The following is a 21,029-nucleotide window of genomic DNA, read 5'->3' on the forward strand; positions in this document are numbered from 1 at the left end:
AGAAATATGAACATTTCATTTTACATTTAAATTGATTAAACTTTAATTTCATTTTAAATTTCAATTGCACATTTGCAAAAATGACTTTCTCATTTTCTGTGAGGGATGAGAAAATTTTGGTAGTAAAAAAAACATGTATCTTGATGCCTTCTCTGGTGTCACTTCACCATGATCACAGATAAAATTTGATTTTTTGTTTACTGCCTGAGCCAAGCTAAAGCCAAATAAAGTCGTGGTGTGGCTGCTGCATTTGTAGTTGCTATGACAGCTAACTGTCCACAAGTGATTTTATCCATAAGTCCCTCCAGAATCAGCTGATTTCAAGAAGTTTCTAAGAAAATCATAGTGACACTTGATGAGGAGTAATAGGAGGGAAGCCTAACAGCTGAAATCAATTGAAAAAAGCAAGTATGCAGTACTTCCAAAGAAAGGGAGAGGAGGGGGTGGGGTGTCTCGGTGGCTCCATTGGGTAAGCATCCAATTCTTATTTTCCGCTCATCATGATCTCACTGTCATGAGAGAGGGCTCCAGTCTGCTTCAGATTCTCCCTCACCCTTTCGCCCTCTACCAAGTGCCCTCACTCCCACTCATGTGTCCTCTTTCTCTTTCTCAAAAAAAGAAAGGAAGGAGGGAAGGAAGGAAGGAAGGAAGGAAGGAAGGAAGGAAGGAAGGAAGGAAGGAAAGAGACAAGGCATTGGAGAAATAGCTGGCCAGCTGAGCAAATCTGGGAGGAGAAGGAAAGGAAGAGATGAGACTTCTGGAGCATGCCCAGAGAAAACTGGCACCGCACTTAGCTCAGGAAAAATGTTTGGGTCCAGGCTGGGTGGGACAGAACTCTGACCCTTCAAGTCTGCAGTGAGAGTTAATGATTGACTTACCGAGATATAACCTTAAATTTGGGAAGGAGAGTGCTTTTAGTAACTTGAATGACATCTGCAAAATCCTTTGCCTTGCAACTTAATGCAATCTAGGGAGTAATACCGCATCACATTCACAGGTTCTGCTCACATTCAAGACAAGAGGATCACACGAGGGTGAGAGGCACTGGGGGTCATCTTTGAATTCTGCCTCAGGTGGTTCCTAGGGCCCTGCACCATATATATTAATCAATTTGATACCACCTGTGAGGTAGATATTAATATGAGTCCCTCATTGCAGATGATAAAACTGTGACTCAAGAAGGTTATGTAACCTGCCCAAAGTTATTCAGTTTATCAGTGACAGACTCAGCTGGACAAATTTAATTTGTCAGATTCTAGATCCTGTATTATGGATCTTCAAATACTAGCAAGTTCTCTAAAGTTCTGATGGTGAATCAAAAAGTGTTTGAGGCCCTTGACATCCTTTGAATTAAATATGACCTGCCTATTTGTAATTCTACTTCTATCTAAATATACCAATGCTTAGATGTATGAAATCTACAATTTATGAAATGTATGAATGTACATACAATGTATGAAATCAATGTTATTGATTACTTCATCACATAAAAGTTTGACATACAGAGGAAACTGGGAAATACCTCTAGAAAAAATGTCAATATCTCAATGATATCAGCTCCTTTAAAGTGACAATCAGGAATTAGAGCTGGAAAGAAGTTTCTTGCATCTTTTCACCTCTAACAATAAATAGAGTTCTTTATAAATGGACCTCAATATCATCCATTGTTTTCTAGAGTTCCTTTGCTATTTATTTCCGTTATAGGGAAGTCATTTAAGCTTACTGATATTAATCCTCCAGCTGTAATTTATCAATTTCCTTTGAACTTTCGCTTTGGTAGAGAATAACTATATATGAATAAAAGTTTCTAAAGTGGGGCACCTGGCTGGCTCAGTTGGAAGAGCATGTGACTCTTGATCTCAGGGTCGAGAGTTTGAGCCCCATGTTGGGTGTGGAGATTACTTAAAAGTAAGTAAGTAAATAAATATATAAATAAATGTAAATTTAAAAAGACCACTATAATATTTTTTAAAAGTTTCTAATCAAAAATAAAATGGTTGTACTGGTTATACTGATAATACATTTATAATGTATTTATTACTGGTATGATTAAATCTTTCAAATTGCTTTCATTAATAACTAGAATGTAATTTTTTAATCTTTTAGTGTAAATTATATCTATTTTAACAGAATACTATATAATATACATTCCTGACAAAGATCCTCTTGTATACGTAAGTAGCACATTCTAATTTAAAAAAAAAAAAAAGTTAAGATTACTCCCTCTCATTCTTTACTTTGGGGGGACTCCTAGCCCTGAGAAGGCTGTGTAGTCCTCATAGGTAAGTTTTGTGCTAGTCTTTAGGAAAAAAAGTTTCCTTCCAGGTCTTTCCTGAGTTTGCTATTCTTTGACTCTTTTTCCCATTCATGAGGTAAAATATTGAGGATCAAGAGCAGGGATGGTGGGCTCCTGGGTGGCTCAGTTGGTTAAGTGTCTGCCTTCAGCTCAGGTCATGATCCCAGGGTCCTGGGATTGAGTCCCATGTTGGGCTGCCTGCTCGATGGTGAGTCTAATTCTCTGCCCCTCCTCCTGCTTGTACTTTCTTTCTCTCCCTCTCAAATAAATAAATAAATAAATAAATAAATAAATAAATAAATAAATAAATTTTTTTAAAAAAAGGGCAGGGATGTTGAGAAAAAGGAACTAGAGAACAGGAGTTTCTTGCATCTTCCCTTAAGAATGTTACTGCCTGGGTACCTGGGTGGTGCAGTAGGTTAAGCAGCTGACTCTTGGTTTTAGTTCAGGTTATGATCTCAGAGTCCTGAGATCAAGCCCTGAGTCAGGGTCCACACTCAGCAGAGAGTCTGCTTGAGATTCTCTTTCCCTCTCCCTCATTAAAAAAAAAAAAAAAAAAAAAAAAAGGCAGGGATATTGCTGGGAGAAAGGTCCAAGGAAGACTAACTATATATGGCCCAGCTCAAGAGATTTTGTGAGCATTGGGGGTGGGGAGGTCAAAAGAAGTCAAATGGTGACTTCATCTGGAAACTTCCCCTCTCTATCACCTCTTAACCTATGTGTTATGAATGACTAATTAGTTTATTATTATTTACTTACTCATAAGTGTTTATTTCTGTGGGTACTCTTTGCTTTTTCTATTTGCTTAGCCAAACACACATAGATATATTTACCTGCAAAAGTATACATATTTTTCTGACAATAAACTGTAAGGTCCTTATGGAAAGGAACCATATCTTTCCTCAACTTTTCCTACAAAATGCAGCTTAGTGTTTTGTGTAATATTTATTGGTCAAAGATTTACTATCTGGTGGATTAGTGAATGATTGATTCCTCCTCTGGAATGTCACATTTATTTGCTCTTTTTCCAGTGGCATTCTGATATGCAGGTGGAGCCCATCTTCTGTCCCTGCTAGAACTGAGATGTCCTAGGAAGGTGACTTGAGCCCAGAAAATGTCCTCTACACCTACATAGAAAGGTAAGGGGAATATGAGTGAAACTGTGCTCAATAAAGCTTCAGAAGGGAAACTGCTTATCTAGATAAGGGAAACCTCAGCAGTTCCTGGGGGTTCTAAATATAATAGTCTGGCTCTCACTACAGTAGTATTTGGTATGAAGAGGTAGTTCACAGAAGAGGGAAAAAGTTACTAGATGTAAGATCTATGAGACACGTTTTAAGAACTCAACTGGAGAAGGAAAAACAATACTTTAAGAAAAATAGACATTTTTCATAAAACATTTAATCTTAACAATGAACTTTAGGAAAAGTAAAACAGTTTGACACGCATTTAAAATTTTGGTAAATTTATTTCTTACATGTTTGAAAATGCAAGTAGTTCTGCTCGATTCCCTGACCAGTGATCAACTTAACCCTGAGCAGTCAAGTTGAAAATTAAGCTGCAGTGCTAGATAAGAGCCATGTTCAGAGTCTAGCTGGAACAGAGTAAATGCATGAAACCTAAGGCAAGAGCAGCTAAGAGGTAGGCTAGTAGTGATATCTTTTAGCTGATTAGACTAAATATTTGGAGAAGTCTAGGAAAATTACCTTGTTTTCCAGATGCAAGGCAAACTTCTAGAGGTAAAATAGAAGGACAGATAAAAGGTATATCACTGTAAGTAAGTAAGTAGAGCAATGCATAGAAAGCCCTAGTAACCTGACTTCTAGTTTCCACAGGACAGTTGCCACATCCTGTGTCCCTCTTTGGGCATTTCATTCAAACAGGGGTCTCTGCTGGATAATTTACAAGTTCTTGTTTGATAAATGAGAACTCTAGATGTATAAAATAGCTAACACCTTACCACTAATCAAGGCAGTGGCATCAAACTGTGTTAGTGGTCATTGCATTCTTCATAGATATACACTGGCAGCTTTTTTTTTTTTTCTAATAATAACTTTTAATACAAAAGTCTTAACCAAAGAGTCTCAGAAGCACCGATGTAAAAAATAGTTATGTAAGTATAGAAAGAAAGAAATAAAGCAAAACAAAACAAAAGGGAAAAAGGGGAACAATCTAAACATCTATCAAGAGGGGTTTCATTAGGGAACCCTGGGTGGCTCGGTGGTTTAGCGCCTGCCTTCGGCCCAGGTTGTGATCCTGGAGTCCCTGGATCGTGTCCCACGTTGGGCTTCCTGCATGGAGCCTGCTTCTCCCACTGCCTGTGTCTCTGCCTCTCTGTGTCTCTCATGAATAAATAAATAAAATCTTAAAAAAAATTATAAAGAAAAAAAAAGAGGGGGTTTCATTACACAAACCAACATACTCAAATCATGGAATACTATGGATTCACTTCAAAGGGTGAAATATTTCTATCATGCTGACATGGAAAGGTGTTCACAATATATTTTAAATTCAAAAGCATGGATTTAGGAACAACATATACATGTAACAAATTTATTTATATATATACATATTAAATCATATAAATGACTGAAGATAAACCAATGGGTAGATTTAATGAGGTAGATAATTGACTCAATATAAAATAAGTGATATTTGTAGATGTCAGAAATTAAAATGGGTCATCTTGGGATAAAAGCCATTGTTTATTGCTTAATTGGTTTTTTTAGAGAGAATAGGGATAATCAATTACGAGGGATTTTTCAAGGCTTCACTGGATATTCACTACAGCACTAACCAAACTATAACTCTGTGAAATGAAAAATTCACTATTCAAGAGGAGACTTAAGCCTGAGTACTTGGCCTTAGTAGTTGTTATTTGAAACTAATGTGCTTGGAAATTCCAAGTACTGGCCTGCTTTTTGAAAGAAATTATTATTTTTAGAGTTATTATATCATTCCTACTAAAATAAAGAAATATATAATAGGCATCATTTGTGTTTCCTCCTAACTGGTAAATAGAGTGCCATGAATCCCTCATATCAGTCACTCTCAATGTGATTTTTGAAGCATTTCTAGCACCTTTTCTTCCCCTCTAGAAACCTGAAGAAATGTACTAGTTTTTAAAGTATGGTTTCTCTGTCTTTAATAATGGAGATGAAGTACCTACACTGAGTCCTCAGATGTATTTAATAAACTTGCTGCCTCTCCTTGAAGGTGAATGTCTTCAATTTTTAAAAGTTATTTTGTACAATAAACATATTTTCCTACGTAGCAGACATACTTACCATTTCCCAGTATTTATTAATATTTCATATTACTTCAGTGATGAGAAAGACAATGCAATATGGCCAATATTTGGGAGTCAGGAACCCATTTTTAATGCTCACTCTAGACCCACCATCAAATCTCAGTTCTACCCTTTGAGATAACAATGATTTGAGCTTTTAGCATGAGATAGAGCCTATGTGACAACACTGTACAGTTCATAATTCTACGGTAGTATTGCAGAAGTCAGTGTTTTCTCATCAGGCAGCTATGTCTAGATTGACCACTGTAATTCACACTTACCTCCCTTCCCCCTAATCTTGACACCCCAACCCCAAACTCATCCCTTTCTGTAAATCAAGATGTTATTACAAGATAAATGAAGATAAATGACCTTATTTTACTAAAATATTTACTAAATTTTACTTATTTATTAAAAGTATTTCTCTTACCCTTCTCTCTCTTCTCTTCAGCTCATCATCGTCTCTCTGTTCCACAAATTGATTATGTGGTTAATGCTTCTTTTTCAGAAGCATTTTTGCAGTTGGGCTGGAGAACTTTCATGATCTATTAAAAGTTAATGCTGCCAGAGAGGGCGAAAACTCTAGTTAGTTTTCAGAAACTTTGGTCCCTGGGGGAGGATTTAAGTTTTGTGACTCTAATTATTTTAGAAAGTCAATTTTTCAAGTGACTAGATGGAATAGTCCCTGGGGAAGTATTTGAAAACCTGTGCTTTCACTTCAATCTATTAGCGACCTAGTCAGTACATTTTTGTCATTTCCATGACCTATAAAATGAGACTGGGAATCTTACCTTATTCTAAGAAATAAATAAAATAACAGACTTGGGAATTGCCCTGAAAGTAAAGATATTCAAATAATACAACTATTACTTTCATTTTATAACTACTCTAGGATGTATATCACTCTATACTCATATCTCATATATCTAAAGAAGCATGGTGTGAAGCACTAGTGTGATATTTTACATGTATAAAATTAAGTTTGTAATACTGTTTGGATGAACAGAACATTTGTAATAAAAAATTACAGAGAACAGTTGTACTCTTATCTCAGTTTTAGTCTCCAAAATGTTCATCTATTTTGTTTGTTCATAAAATATGAAAACAAATCATCCAGATTAATAATCATAAATCATAATATTTAAAACTCATTTTATTATCAGGAAACCATCAATTAAACTAAGTTGACAGGAAAGATTTAAGTTGAATCAGACCCAACATGAGTTTATCCAATATTAATGGACTTCTAGTAGGTTCAATTTGCAATATCACATGTGTATGTGTATTTATGTGTGTATGTTGAGTTTTAAAATATCATTGGATTAACTTAAAAAAAAAAAACCTTGAATCATATTTCTACAAGATGCACATCGCATTTCTATGGAACTACCAGATTCTGAGTAAAACAAAATTTGAGTCTTCTTGGGAAGTTTACTGTCCAACTTTTAGACAAAAACAAGTGGAGAATTTGTTCTAATTAGAACATCTAGGGAAACCCTATTCCTGTCATAAATACCTGTCTTAGATTAAAATATATCCCATCTATCTGTTAATCATTCAGAAAGGGAGTTAGGAGTTTTCACTTAGCTCACTATTGAGGCCATGATGCATGGCCGTGAGGCATCTGAGATGGGGGGAAGGAAGTAATTGTTCTACAGATCTGGGGGCAACAGGCCAATTTTCCTTTAGGTCTCTCCTAACTTGTCCGAGGAAAAATTAAGAGATTGATTCTTGCTTAGGCAATCTATTCAAACCAAACTGTTACCCAACATTCATTAAGCAGATTCTCTCTTTCCTGGGAAAGCCTATGGTAAATAGCATAACATTTCTACCTTATTGCTGAGAGAGTCAGAGAGCTGGGTATAGGGGAAGAAGGAAATTTGCTAATCGATAAATACATTTCTGTTTCACTTCACCTGACCCAAGTTAAACTTTCAGGCAAGTTACAACCTAAGAGGTGTTCAGGAATAATAACTAACTTCATTAGGTTGAAATATCTCAATACCTGGATATGAAGTACTCCGTCTTTGGGGGTCCTTAACTCAAGAATTTCAAGTGCCACAGAAAATAGTTTCTTTCTTATCCTGATACTGGCAATGTGTTGGAGACAACCCAGATGTGGCATTTATGGGCCTAGTATTTATATATGTCTAGATTTATATGGGTTTCAGATTGAAGGAAAACCATGAAATGAAGATATGATTTTTACCCTAGAGATTTGGGTCTTATAGGAAGGAACCTCTTCAGTTGAATAATCCCTTGGTTCACCAAAGAGAGATCGACTACATGAACCACCTATTTGTGATATTTCCCTCATATGCTGGGGTCTCTCAACATGGTGTGTTTGCCTTTAGGTTTTAATCTAGAATGGATACCCTAGGGACACAAAAGCTCCCCACTGATACTCTAGAAATATGCAAGGAGGTTTCCCTTCACTGGGATTGTGTCATGGGGTGATAGTTTTTTTCAGAATCATGTACAATAGAGCCAGCACAGCTAATCAATGAGCCAAGTGTGGTGGTTCCTTCCAAGTGTGTAGCTTTTCCATTCTTCAAGAAAAAAAAGATGGAAAGAAAGATTTTTGTGTATGTCAATATTGACTATTTGAGAACAGTTTTGTCCTTGAGAATGTAGACTGTAAACTAGAAACATCAAGTTTATCATTGTAGAGATTATAAAATTGGAGCAATTTTTAGCATTGCCACAGGCAAGAAATTTCTGCATGGATTTGTACCAGCTGTCTTACATGTAACAGAAAGGAGACTTGGTTACACCTCAAATAGAAAACACTCCATTCTCCAATCAGGCACATCTAACCCCGGAACATTATTTTCTGCTGCCATCTTTTTTGTGATTATATTAAATGAATACCAATCACTCTTGCTTGAACAAATGACTGTTTAACCACTTTGACTTTTTTGAATTCTGTTGTTTTCATTTTATAAATTAATAAACATTATATTTTAGAGGACTTTTAGGTTCACTGCAAATTGCATGGAAAATGAAGAGGGTTCCCATATATCTCCAAGTCCCCGTATGCCACTAGCTCCACTACTGTTGATATTCCATACCACAGTGGTACATTTATTTTAATTGATGAATCTACATTGGTACAGCACTACCCAAAGTCCAGTTTACATTAAGGTTCACTCTTAGTGTTGTACATTCCATGGGGAATTGAAATATGTATAATGACATGCATCCACCACTGTAGTATCATACAGATTAGTTTAGCTCCCTCAAAAGTCCTCTGTGTTTTGCTTGTTCATCTCTCCCTCCTCTCTAAGCCTTGGCAGCCACTAAACTTGTTAACTTTTCCAGAATGTTATATGGTTGAAATCACACCATATGTAGCCTTTTCAGATTGGCTTCTCTCACTTAATAATGAGCATCTAAGTTTCCTCCAGGTCTTTTATGGTTTAGTAGCTCATCTCTCTTTAGCAGTGAATAATATTTCTTTTTTCATTTTCCTTTTAGCACTAAAAATTTTTCATTTTCTGGATGTGCTACAGTTTATTTATCCATTCATCTCCTGAAGGACATCCTGGACATATTTGTAATAGTTTCTTTTTCCTTTCCCCTGCCATTAGCACTAGAGGATTTTTCTCTGATTTTCACTATGAGGACCTGATAGAGCTCCTGGAAATAGAACTCACAAAAGTGTGAATCCTTGTCTGATTGGGTCCTCCTGGGGTTTTTAATTCCCAGACTTGTCTACACTGAGCTGTCAGCAATTTGACAATTATAGTTCAGGTTTTCCTATCCCAGCATTGATTCTTGTGGAGCTTTCAGTTCATAGGTTTCTGCTTCAGTAAGCTGTGATTCTCTATACCTACCTGTCTCCTAATTTTTGAGGTAGCAGTTTGCCCTATGACCTTACTTTTCTGACACATCTAAGAGGCCTAAAGAAGGCCTGAATGTTAATTCTCTATTTAAAACCGGGGAGGCTAATCTCATCAGTTGAAGTGATTTTATGCCCTTTAACTCAGCCAAGGCAATCACAGAACTGACTCAAGAAGACATTAAATATGGCTAAATGTCAGCCAGTTCCCTATTTCACATTCTTAACTAATTTTCAATCACTTTATCATCTCTCTGCTAAAATCACCCCCTAGTACTGTCATTGTATGAAGACTATTCAGGCCTGTTTGAAGTATATTCCTTCCACCTTGACTTTTAGAACTCAGGACAGTGGAACAAGACAAAGGGTTCTGATCTCACCATCAGTAGTGAAATCTGCAGCTTTCCTTGATTGGCATTTCTGTTTCTTCTCTTCATTTCTGACGCTGATACTGAGGATTTGCACACTGAAGTACAAGCTTATGATCAGCCTGCCCCCAAATGTGCCTTTCTTTCTCTGTGGTCCTGAAGTTTAAATATCTCTTAGAAGAATATGAGACCTGGTTTTCTAGCAATCAATAAGTAAAATATCCATTACTGTCAAATTTACAAAAATATAAATCTAAGAATGCCCCATACTGGCAGGAAAAATAAAACCTGGCATTATTTCAGACTCTTTAGATCCTAGTCTAAGTCCCAAAGGAAGATTTATTCTAAAGAAATATTGTATCCTTTGGAATCCAAGAAGAGAGATAAATATAAGTGGAATTGAAGAAGGAACTAGAAAAAGAAATCAACAAGCTATTCATCAATGCTTATCGAGTCTGCGTCATCTCTTTTCCTGTAGGTTGCTTTTCTCTGCTTTTCCAGTCACCCTGCAGAGATTGCTTGGCAGTTGTTGCAGTTGGAGGGTGATAATTAATCACGCGCCTTTCCCCCTATGGGTTCTGAACCAATTTTAGAGATGTAGGAATCAGACAGATGAAGACAAAAATATCAGCCTTATTCCTAGGAAGACTGGATTGGAGGATGTGGGTTGGATTTAAGGCCAAATGGGCTCCTGCAACTTTCCCTCCTAAATTAAGTCCTCTCCAAAATACAAGTCTCACCCTTGCAGGGACAAAGTCTCTCCAGGAAATGTACACCATGGAGGGATAAGACAAAGCAAACAAATTCTGGGGATAGGAGCCATTTGCGTGCAAGGTTTTACTTCTACTACAAAATCAAAAACAAAAACAAAACACCCAAAGAACTAAGGAATGATGAAGGTCAGAGCATCACTATCTATCCATTTAGATAAATCAGTTATGAGTAGGGTGGAAGGAGAGGGACCGAACTACTCTGGGAAAAAGCAACTGTTGAGAACAAAAGGGCATTCATTTCTTCTCAAGTAAATCATTTTAAAATTCCTGGTGAAAAAATTATAGTGACAGTATAGGTCAGATGTCTTCAGTAGATTCAGTCAGTGGTAACCAAGATAGGTCCTGTACAGGGTAAACTGGGCAGCCAGAAACTTTCCCCATTGGACTTGGGGGCAGGACCACAGAGAAAAGCAAAAGTTGGAGCTTGGCAGATACCTTAAAAATAATCATTTAATACGTGCTTCCAGTAGCTACAAAGGAGTGAAGCCCTTCTTAGGTAGCTTATTATTTTCATGTCATTTCTAACTTGCAAGGAAGCTACAAGAATAGTACAAGGAACTCCCAGATTCGTCAATAGTTTACATATTGTCTCAGTTGCTTTATAATTTTCTTTCTTCATGTCTATCTTTCAGCATTTTTAAACTTTGAGAGCCATTTGGAGATGCCATAAACTTTTATCCCTAATTATCTTAGTGTGTTTTTCCTTAAAAAATTGACATTCTCTAAAATAACTGGAGTATAGTTATCATAATCAGGAAATTTAACAGTAATACTTTACTATCATCTACTCCAGAGTCCATGTTCAGTTTTGTTCAATTGTCCCAGTAATGTTCTTTTTGGCATTTTTGTTTCTTCAAAGAATTCCAATCAGGATCATAGATTACATGTAATTATCAAATCTCTTTAGTCTACTTTATCGTGGAATAGTTCTTCAGCCTTTCTTTGTCTCTATGACCTCAATATTTTTGAAACGTACAGGACACTGTTGCATGTCTCTGATCATTGTCTGATGTTTCCTTAGAATCAGATTATGTTTTTTTTATTTGATCAAGGATATCACTGAAGTAAGGCTTAAGGTTCTTCCCCATGCATCATGTAAGGAGGCTTATGATGTCAAGTTTCTCCCAATTTTGATTATATTAGTTTTGATTTCTTAGTGAAATGGTTATTGTCAGGCTTCTCCATTATAAATTTCCTATTTTCTCATCTTTATTAATAAATGATATGTATGGAGATACTTTGAGATGATGCAAGTTTCCTTTGTGTAATCAAATTTTCACTCACTAGTTTTATCATCCACTGATGATTTTCCAACTTTATTGGATATTAGGTATTTGTTAATATTCATTCCACTGTAAAGAAGAGATTTCTCTTCTTCCTAGTTATTTACTTATTTACCTTATTTATATATTTGGGTTAATTAATAACTTCTTATTCTATTAAAGGATTTATATTTTTGCAGCTATTATTTATCTTCATGTTCAAATTCCTCAGAATCTGGCCAGTGAGAATCCCTTCTGTATCCCTTTACGATAGCCTCATCATTTTTTGTGTGTGTGTGCACTTCTTTACCTTCTGCTGTAACAGAATGTTCCAGACTCAATTCATATTTCTCCTGCCTCAATCCTTCAAGTAGTTTTGGTTCCTTTTAATAGAGAATGGTATTTAGAAACTAAATGGTATTTGGGTATGCTCATTGAAACTGGTATGTCATCTCTTCTAGATAGAACTAAGAAAAAGATAAATATAGAAAGTTGTTCTTTGTTGTCTGATTGCTGTGGCTAGGACTTCTAGTACTATGTTAAATAACAGTGGTGACACTGGATATCCCTGTCTTGTTCCTGACTGTAGAGGGATGGTCTCAGTTTTTCCCCATTAGCTGTGGGTTTTTCACATATGACCTTTATTATGTTGAGGTATGTTCCCTCTAAATCTACTTTGTTAGAAGTTGCGAGATATATATACACATATCAATATATATATCAATATTACTCAGCCATATAAAGAATGAAATCTTGCCATTTGCAACAACATGGATGGCGCTAGAGTGTGTTATGCTAAGTGAGAAGAGTCAGTCAGAGAAAGACAAATACCAAATGATTTCACCTGTATGTAGAATTTCAGAAACAAAACAAATGATCAAAGGGAAAAAAGAGAGAGAGGCAAGCCAAGAAATAGACTCTTAACTATAGAGAACAGAGTGATGGTTACCAGAGGGGAGGTGGGTGGGGAGATGGGTTAAATAGGTAGTGGGGATGACGAAGCACGCTTATTGTGATGCAGGGAAGTGTTGACTCACTAAATTGTACACCTGAAACTAATATTATACTGTATGTTAATTAACTGGAATTTAAATTAAAACTAAGAAAAGGTGTTTTTCTACACATTTTTATATAATTCTATATTTGATATATTAGAAATCATGACTACATACTGATAAAATTCCACTCCCAAACCACAGAGTTTAGTATTTCATTATTTGCCCTTCTATATTTGTGTAGAATATCATTGTAAACACTAAAACTTAAACTGGAGTCCATATTATTGCCAGTTCTTTTTTGTATCTGGAAATGTTTACATACAGTAAAATGCACAAATTTTATGTGTCCAATTTGATTGGTTTTGACACATGAGCACACTTGTGAAACCCACATCCTATCAAGATATAGAATATTTTCTTTGCCCTAAAAAGTTTCCTCATCCTCCTTTCTGATTTTTTTTTCCCACCACATATTAATTTTGCCTATTCGGGAACTTCATGCAGATGAAATTGCAGTTTGTACTCTTTGGATTTGACTTCATTTTGCTCAATCTATCCATAAAATTTAAACTTGTGCTTCTGCATATTAGGGTAGTAGTTCATTATGTTTTATAGCGACTAATATTTCACTGCATGGATATACCATATTTTAAAAATTCTTCCCAATATTTGGGTAGTTTTCTGTAAGGCTGATATAAAGCATATGTTTTCGTTTGGGAGGTGCAGGGTGGGGAGGTGTGCACACTTAGGAGTAGAATTGCTGAGTCATATATATTTAAGTTTATTAGAAATTGCCAAAATAAAAAAAAATTGTCAAATATTTCTCCAAAATTATTTTAACATTTTATGTTCCTACTGGCAGTGCATGAGAGTTGCTTTACAATCTCATTTCTTGATATTGTCAGTATTTTTAATTTTAGCTCTTCCAGTATGTCTTATGGACATCGTGGGGTAATTTCATCGTGGGGTAATTTTTATTTCCCTGCTGATTGATATTAAGTATTTTTATGTACTTACTAAATTACATTCAAATATTTTCTTTTGTGAACTGGGTATTCAATGCTTTAGCTTAAAAAAAAAAAACATAAAACCTTCCCATTACATATGAGTTCTAAATATAAATCCTTTGTCAGATTTATGTCGTGTAAATATTTTCTCCCAATCCACGCCTTGTTTATTTACATTCTTAATGGTGTCCTTTGATAGACAGATGTTTGTAATTTGTTTATTGTTTTTATTTTATGGTTACTGCTTTTTCTGTGTCCGTCCAAAAAAAAAAACTTTTGCTTATCTCCGCATCATAAGGATAATGTCCTACATTTTATTGTGGAAGCATTAAATATTTACCTTCTAAGTTTAGACATGTAAGTCATCTAGACAATGTTTGAACACACTGTGAGGTAAGGATTGGGGGGGTCTTTTTTTTTTTTTTTTGTTAAATTTTTATTTATTTATGATAGTCACAGAGAGAGAGAGAGATGCAGAGACACAGGCAGAGGGAGAAGCAGGCTCCATGCACCGGGAGCCCGACGTGGGATTCGATCCCGGGTCTCCAGGATCGCGCCCTGGGCCAAAGGCAGGCGCCAAACCGCTGCGCCACCCGGGGATCCCTGGGGGGGTCTTTTTATTCTATATTGTGAAAGTGTGCCAATACCATTTGTTAAAAGACTTTAATTTCCTCCATTGAATTGCTTTGGGGATTTAGACAAAAATCATTTGGTTACATGTAGGTGGGTCTATTTCTGGGCTCTTTATTCTGTTCCCTTTGTTCTACTATCCTATGCCAGTATTGTACTGACTTGATTAATGAAGTTTTATAGTAATTCTTAAAGTCAGGTAGTATAAAGTCTCTAATTACATTCTTTTTAAAAAATATTATTTTGGCTGTTCTAAGCCCATTAAGTTTCAATAAGAAAGTTTTAGAAATAGCTTGTTCATTTCTATGTTCTAAAATGTCGCTGGGTTTATGTTTACCGGTACAATGAATTTATAAGTAAGTTTGGGGAGAAATGATATCTTAGAAATACTTATTCATTTGATAAATAGTATAACTTCATTTGTCATTTTGCTTTGTTTTTTTGAGTATAGTTGACACAATGTTACATTAGTTTTGGGTGTACAATATAATATTTCTACACGTTTCTACATTATGCTATATTCACAAGTGTAGCTACTGTCTGTCACCGTACAGCACTATTGCAAAACAAATGAATAAACAAACAAACAAAAAGCAGAAGCAGATCCATAAATACAGAGAACAAACCTGCTGCTAGGGTGAGGAGTGGGGCGGGGGGGGGGGGGGGGGGGGGGGGGGGGGGGGGCAAAACGGGTGAAAGGGAGTAGGAGATACAGACTTCCACTTTTGGAATGAATAATCACAAGAATCAAAGGCACAGCCTAGGAAATATAGTCTCCATTTCTGCAGTGTTTTGTACTTTTCAATGCAGACATCTTTCACTTTTTCTTGAATGTATTCCTGTGTATTTTATAGTTTTAGTGATATCCTTAATGGGAATTTTTACTTCATTTTTAGTTGTTTCCTGCTATCATACTGAAATACAATGAAGTTTAATTCAATTCTTGTAATCTGTAAACTTGACAGATGTACTTAGTAGATTCAATAGCTGCTTTGTAGATTTCTTAGATCAGGAGTTGACAAAATATGGCATATATAACAAATCTGGCTCACTGATTTTGTAAATAAAGTTTTATTGGAACATGGACATACTCATTCACTTACATACTTTCTATGTTATCTGCACAAGAGTTAAGTGCAATAGAACCCATGAGGCCTGGACAACACACAATATTTACTATCCGGCTCTTTATAGAAAATATCTATTAACCCATGCCTAAGATTTCCCTACATATTTATTTATTTATTTATTTATTTATTTATTTATTTATTTTTCCCTACATATTTAATAACAGCTTTTGTGAACAGAGAAAATTTTACTCCTTCCTTTCCAAGTTTTATGTCTTCTATTCATTTTAATTTTAATTTTTTTCCTAGTTACATTCACTTTGACTATCCCTCTCAGGACAATACTGAATGTTAAGTAATGAAATGGTGATCTTTGCTTTGGCGCTGTTCTAAAAACAATGTTTTGAGTATTTCATCATTAATATGACATTAGCTATAGGTTTGTCATGACTATTCTTTTTGTCATGAATAGACTGGGAAATTTCTCTTTTATTTTGAATTTTCTGGGAATTTTATAAAAATACTTTTTTTTTTAATTAGACTGGGAAATTTCTCTTTTATTTTGAATTTTCTGAGAATTTTATAAAAATACTTTTTTTTTCTTGTGGTAGCATCTGTTTTATTTTATTTTATTTTTTTGTAAATTTATTTTTTATTGGTGTTCAATATGCCAACATATAGAATAACACCCAGTGCTCATCCCATCAAGTGCCCCTCTCAGCACCCGTCACCCAGTCACTCCCACCCCCTGCCCACCTCCCCTTCCACCACCCCTAGTTCGTTTCTCAGAGTTAGGAGTCTCTCATGTTCTGTCTCCCTTTCTGATATTTCCCACTCATTTTTTTCTCCTTTCCCCCTTATTCCCTGTCACTGTTTTTTATATTCCCCAAACGAATGAGACCATATATGTTTGTCCTTCTCCGATTGACTTACTTCACTCAGCATAATACCCTCCAGTTCCATCCACGTCGAAGCAAATGGTGGGAATTTGTCATTTCTAATGGCTGAGGAATATTCCAATGTATTCCATTGTATACATGCCTGGTGGTTCAGTGGTTGAGTCCCTGCCTTTGGCTCAAGGAGCCATCCCAGGTCCGGGGATCAAGTCCCGCATAGGGCTCCCTGTAAGGAGTCTGCTTTTTCCTCTTTCTACGTTTCTGCCTCTCTCTCTGTATCTCTCATGAATGAATAAATAAAATCTTTAAAAAATATATTATTTTTTTGTTGCTTTTTCACCAAATTTTTTCCTTAACTGTTGATAATATTATATTTATTTTCCTCCTTTATTCTGGTAATACAATATATTTTCTTAATTCAATGTTTGGAAGTTAAAACAGCTTTGAATTCCTGAATAAATCCTAGTTGATGTAACATATTACTTGATTGTTAGTATTTTTTTGAGAATTTTTGCATTATGTAAAAGACATACTTTTTTATTATTCTTTTCTTATCATTACTTGTTTTTTTTTGTACTTGAGTTATGCCTGTCTTATAAAACAAGGCATTAGTTGTAGATATCCATAATTCTGTGTTTTGTTTTTTTTTATTCAGATTGATAATCTTTCCCTTACAATTGGGAGTTTTAAATTCATTAACATATAATGTAATTATTGATTCATTTAGATGTAGAACTATTATTTTGTTGCTTATCTTTTATTTATTCCATCTGCTCACACAAAAAAGGCATCTGTTCAATTTTTTTAATCATCTAGTCCTCCTTTTTTGTCATCTTATAAATCTAATGTTAATTAGTATTCCATAGTAATTTCTCTTTTGGATTTTCAACCTTACCTCTGTTTTATATTTTGTTGGTTGCTCTAGGGATTGCAATACACATTCTTAACTTTTCATGATGAACCTAAGAGTTGATATTCACAGATATTGAGTTCACAAGAAATATAAGAATCTAGCTATTGTATAGTTTGCTTTAACCCCATACTTTGTGATATTGTCAAATATATTACTATAATATATTAGAAGCCCCATGATGATTGTTAGAATTTTTATCTTAGATAGCCACTCCATTAGGCTTTTAAAGAAATTAAGAAGAAAAATATAGTTTTTATATTTACTCATAAATTATTTTTAGTATTTTTTATTCCATCATGCACATCAAGTTTCCATAGAATGTGTATCCTCTTCAGCAACAATAACAGTCTTTCATACTTTCCTCACTACAGACCTGTTAAGTAAAAAATTCTTTCAATTTTCTATCTGAAAAATGTCTTAAATTTTCCATGTTAGTTTAAGGATATTTTCACTGCATATAAAAGTCTTGTTATAATCCCTGCTTCACATATCATTTTATTGATGACATTCTGTTATCTTCTGACCTATATTATTTCTCATAGAAGATCTGCCATTTGCATGGTTCCCCCCCCCCCCATGCAATGTACCATTTCTGCTTTCAAAATTTTGCCTTAATCTTTGGGTTTTAGCTGTTTGACAATGGGCTTAGTAAAGATTTTGTCTTAATCTTTGGGTTTTAGCTGTTTGATAATGGGCTTAGTAGTTGACAAATATACATAAGGATATTTTTCTTTATATTTATACTTCTTAGATTTATAAGTTGGTATTTTTCTTAGTAAACTTGGGCAACTTTTCAGCCTACTTCAAGTATATTTTCTATTCCCTTTTTTTCTTGACTCTAATAACACATATGTTAGACTGCATAATACTATCCTACATATTAATGATACTTTGTTTTCAATGTTTTTTTTGTTTGGTTCTTCAGAGTGAGTAATGTCCATCGATCAGTCTTTAAGTTTAGTGACTGTTTCTTCTCCTGTATCTTATCCTTTATTTCCTCCACATACATATACATACTCATATATGACTCAGTTTATGAAGTTGGTTTTTAGTAAACATGAATTTCTGGGAGATAGTGTAGCTTAGTACAAAGATCATCACCAAAAAAACAAAAAACAAAAAACAAAAACAAAAACAAAAACAAAAAAAACAAAGACCATCATCTATGAAGATTAAAACAAACAAATAATAACAACAATAACAGACATCTGAATCCTGAATCTGCTACTGACTACAGTATAATCTTAGGTTAGTTTTACTTAGACTTTTGAATATAAATTTCCTCATCTATGGAGTTTAGACAGTAATCTTTATTACACAGGATGGTTGTGAGAATTAAATAAAGAAATATGGGCAGAACTAGAGATGTACTTTACCAGGCACAATGCATTACACATAATAGATCTATAAGGAATAATTATTGTTTCTTCATTCATGACTAAAAATTGTCTAGACCAGTACTCAGCAATTTTTTTTTCTATAAAGGGCCAGATACTGAATAATTTACGCTTTGTGAGCAATACCATCTTTGTCATAGCTACTCTGCCATTATAGCCACAAAGTAGCCATAAACAGTATGTGAAGGAATGAGCATATCTTTGTTCATTAAACTTTATGTACAAATCTGGTAGCAAACCAAATTTGGCCTGTAGGAATTATAGTTTTCAGACCTCTGGACTAGATTAAGAAATATGAATGGGTTTTTTGCTTACACAGTATGTCTATGTTTTAGAGTCCTCAGGCTTTAAAAAATACATGTTCCATCTCTTGTCTTCATGTTTCATATATCTGATCAAAACAAAATTTCTGGTGTGCTTAAAATCTAACTTCCTTGGTAAAAGTATAATTTCATTGTATCACCTTCAGCAATATTATAGGACAGAATTTTCTAAAGTAACATAAGGCCTGTTTTTCTTGTCTTACAAATAGTAATGTTTTGGTTGGATTCTTCTCTTTCTAGACTTGGTGTCAAATTCATTGACAAATGGAAATCCCTGAGGTTGAATGATACTCTCTGTTCTACTGTATGCCCAGTCTTCAACCTGGATCTAGTGGGATTGTCATTGATAATAACTTTTCTTCTTTGTTCTTTAAATGCAGGCTAGTATGATATAAAGGAACTGTAAAGGGGAAAATGTACTGGCTTAGAAGTCAGAATTGTGCTCTAACTCAGGGTTTGTCCCCACCTTAGTGATATGTTAATTGAAATGTTTAAGAATGAATATATCAAAGTCTACTTTTTATGAGGTTGCCATCAGTTTTAACCTTTTTCTCCAAACCTGTTATCCTTCTGAATTTATTATCATTCTCAAAATCATTATTTTTTGGTTATTCTTACTTCCCTATTTTTTTTCCTCGCCAAATGGTTATAAATTCTTATTTTTGCAGCATTTGTTAGTTGATAAAGTTTTTTCATGTGCATTATTTAATTTGATTTTCACAACCACTAGTATGAAGGACAAGGCTTTTAGTCCTCTTTTATTTTATAATTGAGTTAAGTGATAAAATAATTTAAAACTGTGAATTTAAAGTCACATGATTAGAAAACAGAATGAGGACTAAGACTATGCACTCTCACTACTCATCCACTAATTCTTCTGTAGGGGTTCTCAGGAGTCAGTGTGCTAGATTTCCAAGTGTCATATCTTATACTTATCTTTATAATATTCTGAACTTCCCTGTGGAAGCTGTCACTGTTGACATAGTGACAGAGGAAGATGAGAAGGGCTGTAACTACATAAGGATACTGCAGGGGCTTCTGGGATAAGAAATTCCAGACTGGTGAGTTAGTTCAGTAAAAGACACTGGATGGCATGGAAAAGCTTTTTAAGGATTTCTTTGTCTGGATGTGGGGAATGTTGCTATATTTTTCTAGTTTCTAAGAGAGATAAATTTAATGGCCTTTACTTTCTTTGTCCTCAATGCCCTATTCAGCCACATTACATAAATATTTGGTAAATGTGATAAGAAAATGTTATACTCTTTAACAATTAAATAAGAATCAAATCTAAACAATCTTTTTTCTTTGTTTATTAGACAAAGAAGTACCTACTAACTCATTAAATATATTCCTATTATTTTGACCTTTTAGAAAAATAGAATGATTGGAGTTTTAGGACTCTGATTAGTTATTAAAACTCTTCTTCATAAGTCTTTTTAATTACACCTTTATTTGTCTTCATTTAAGATACTTTTCTATGTATCTTATAGAATAGAACAACAGGTGAGCTTTCACAAAGCCATCATTATTGTAATAAACACCCCCCCTTCTATTTCCCTCCTTAGCTTCACTACACATTATAGAACAGGGGTTTGGGTTCATTAATATTTAATCTTTCTTTACAATTTTCTGACATTATAGCAACAAAGCAGCCATAAACAGTATGTGAAGGAATGAGCATATCTTTGTTTATTAAACTTCATGTACAAAGTCTCCTGACCCATATATCTTTGGAAGTATTTTCAGAGATAAATTTTTGGATTTTAAATATTTTTAACAATAGGCTACTAGCCCTGGAAGTCATATGAAGTAAACCCTAAGATGCACTGGTCAGTATGTCTCTACCTCTAAGTAACAAATAACTAATTTTGTCCTGTTACCAAGTATCTAGTGTCCAGTGAGAATTATACTCAAATAACTAATACCTCCTGCTTGGGAATCTTTCAGTCAAATATTAACCCCAAAACAT

At 34.7% G+C, this 21,029-nt stretch overlaps 1 long non-coding RNA gene across 1 annotated transcript in view; it reads left to right on the forward strand.

Moving 5' to 3' along the window:
- The first annotated feature begins 3,303 nt into the window (after positions 1-3,303).
- Positions 3,304-21,029, forward strand: part of LOC125753839 (uncharacterized) — a 92,927-nt gene continuing 75,201 nt past the window's right edge. Inside the window, exon 1 of the long non-coding RNA XR_007406496.1 lies at positions 3,304-3,435. This is a non-coding gene — a long non-coding RNA (uncharacterized LOC125753839). The remainder of the gene's footprint in view (positions 3,436-21,029) is intronic.

This window comes from Canis lupus, chromosome 27, assembly GCF_003254725.2.
Source record: "Canis lupus dingo isolate Sandy chromosome 27, ASM325472v2, whole genome shotgun sequence".
NCBI classification, from domain to species: Eukaryota; Metazoa; Chordata; class Mammalia; order Carnivora; family Canidae; genus Canis; species Canis lupus.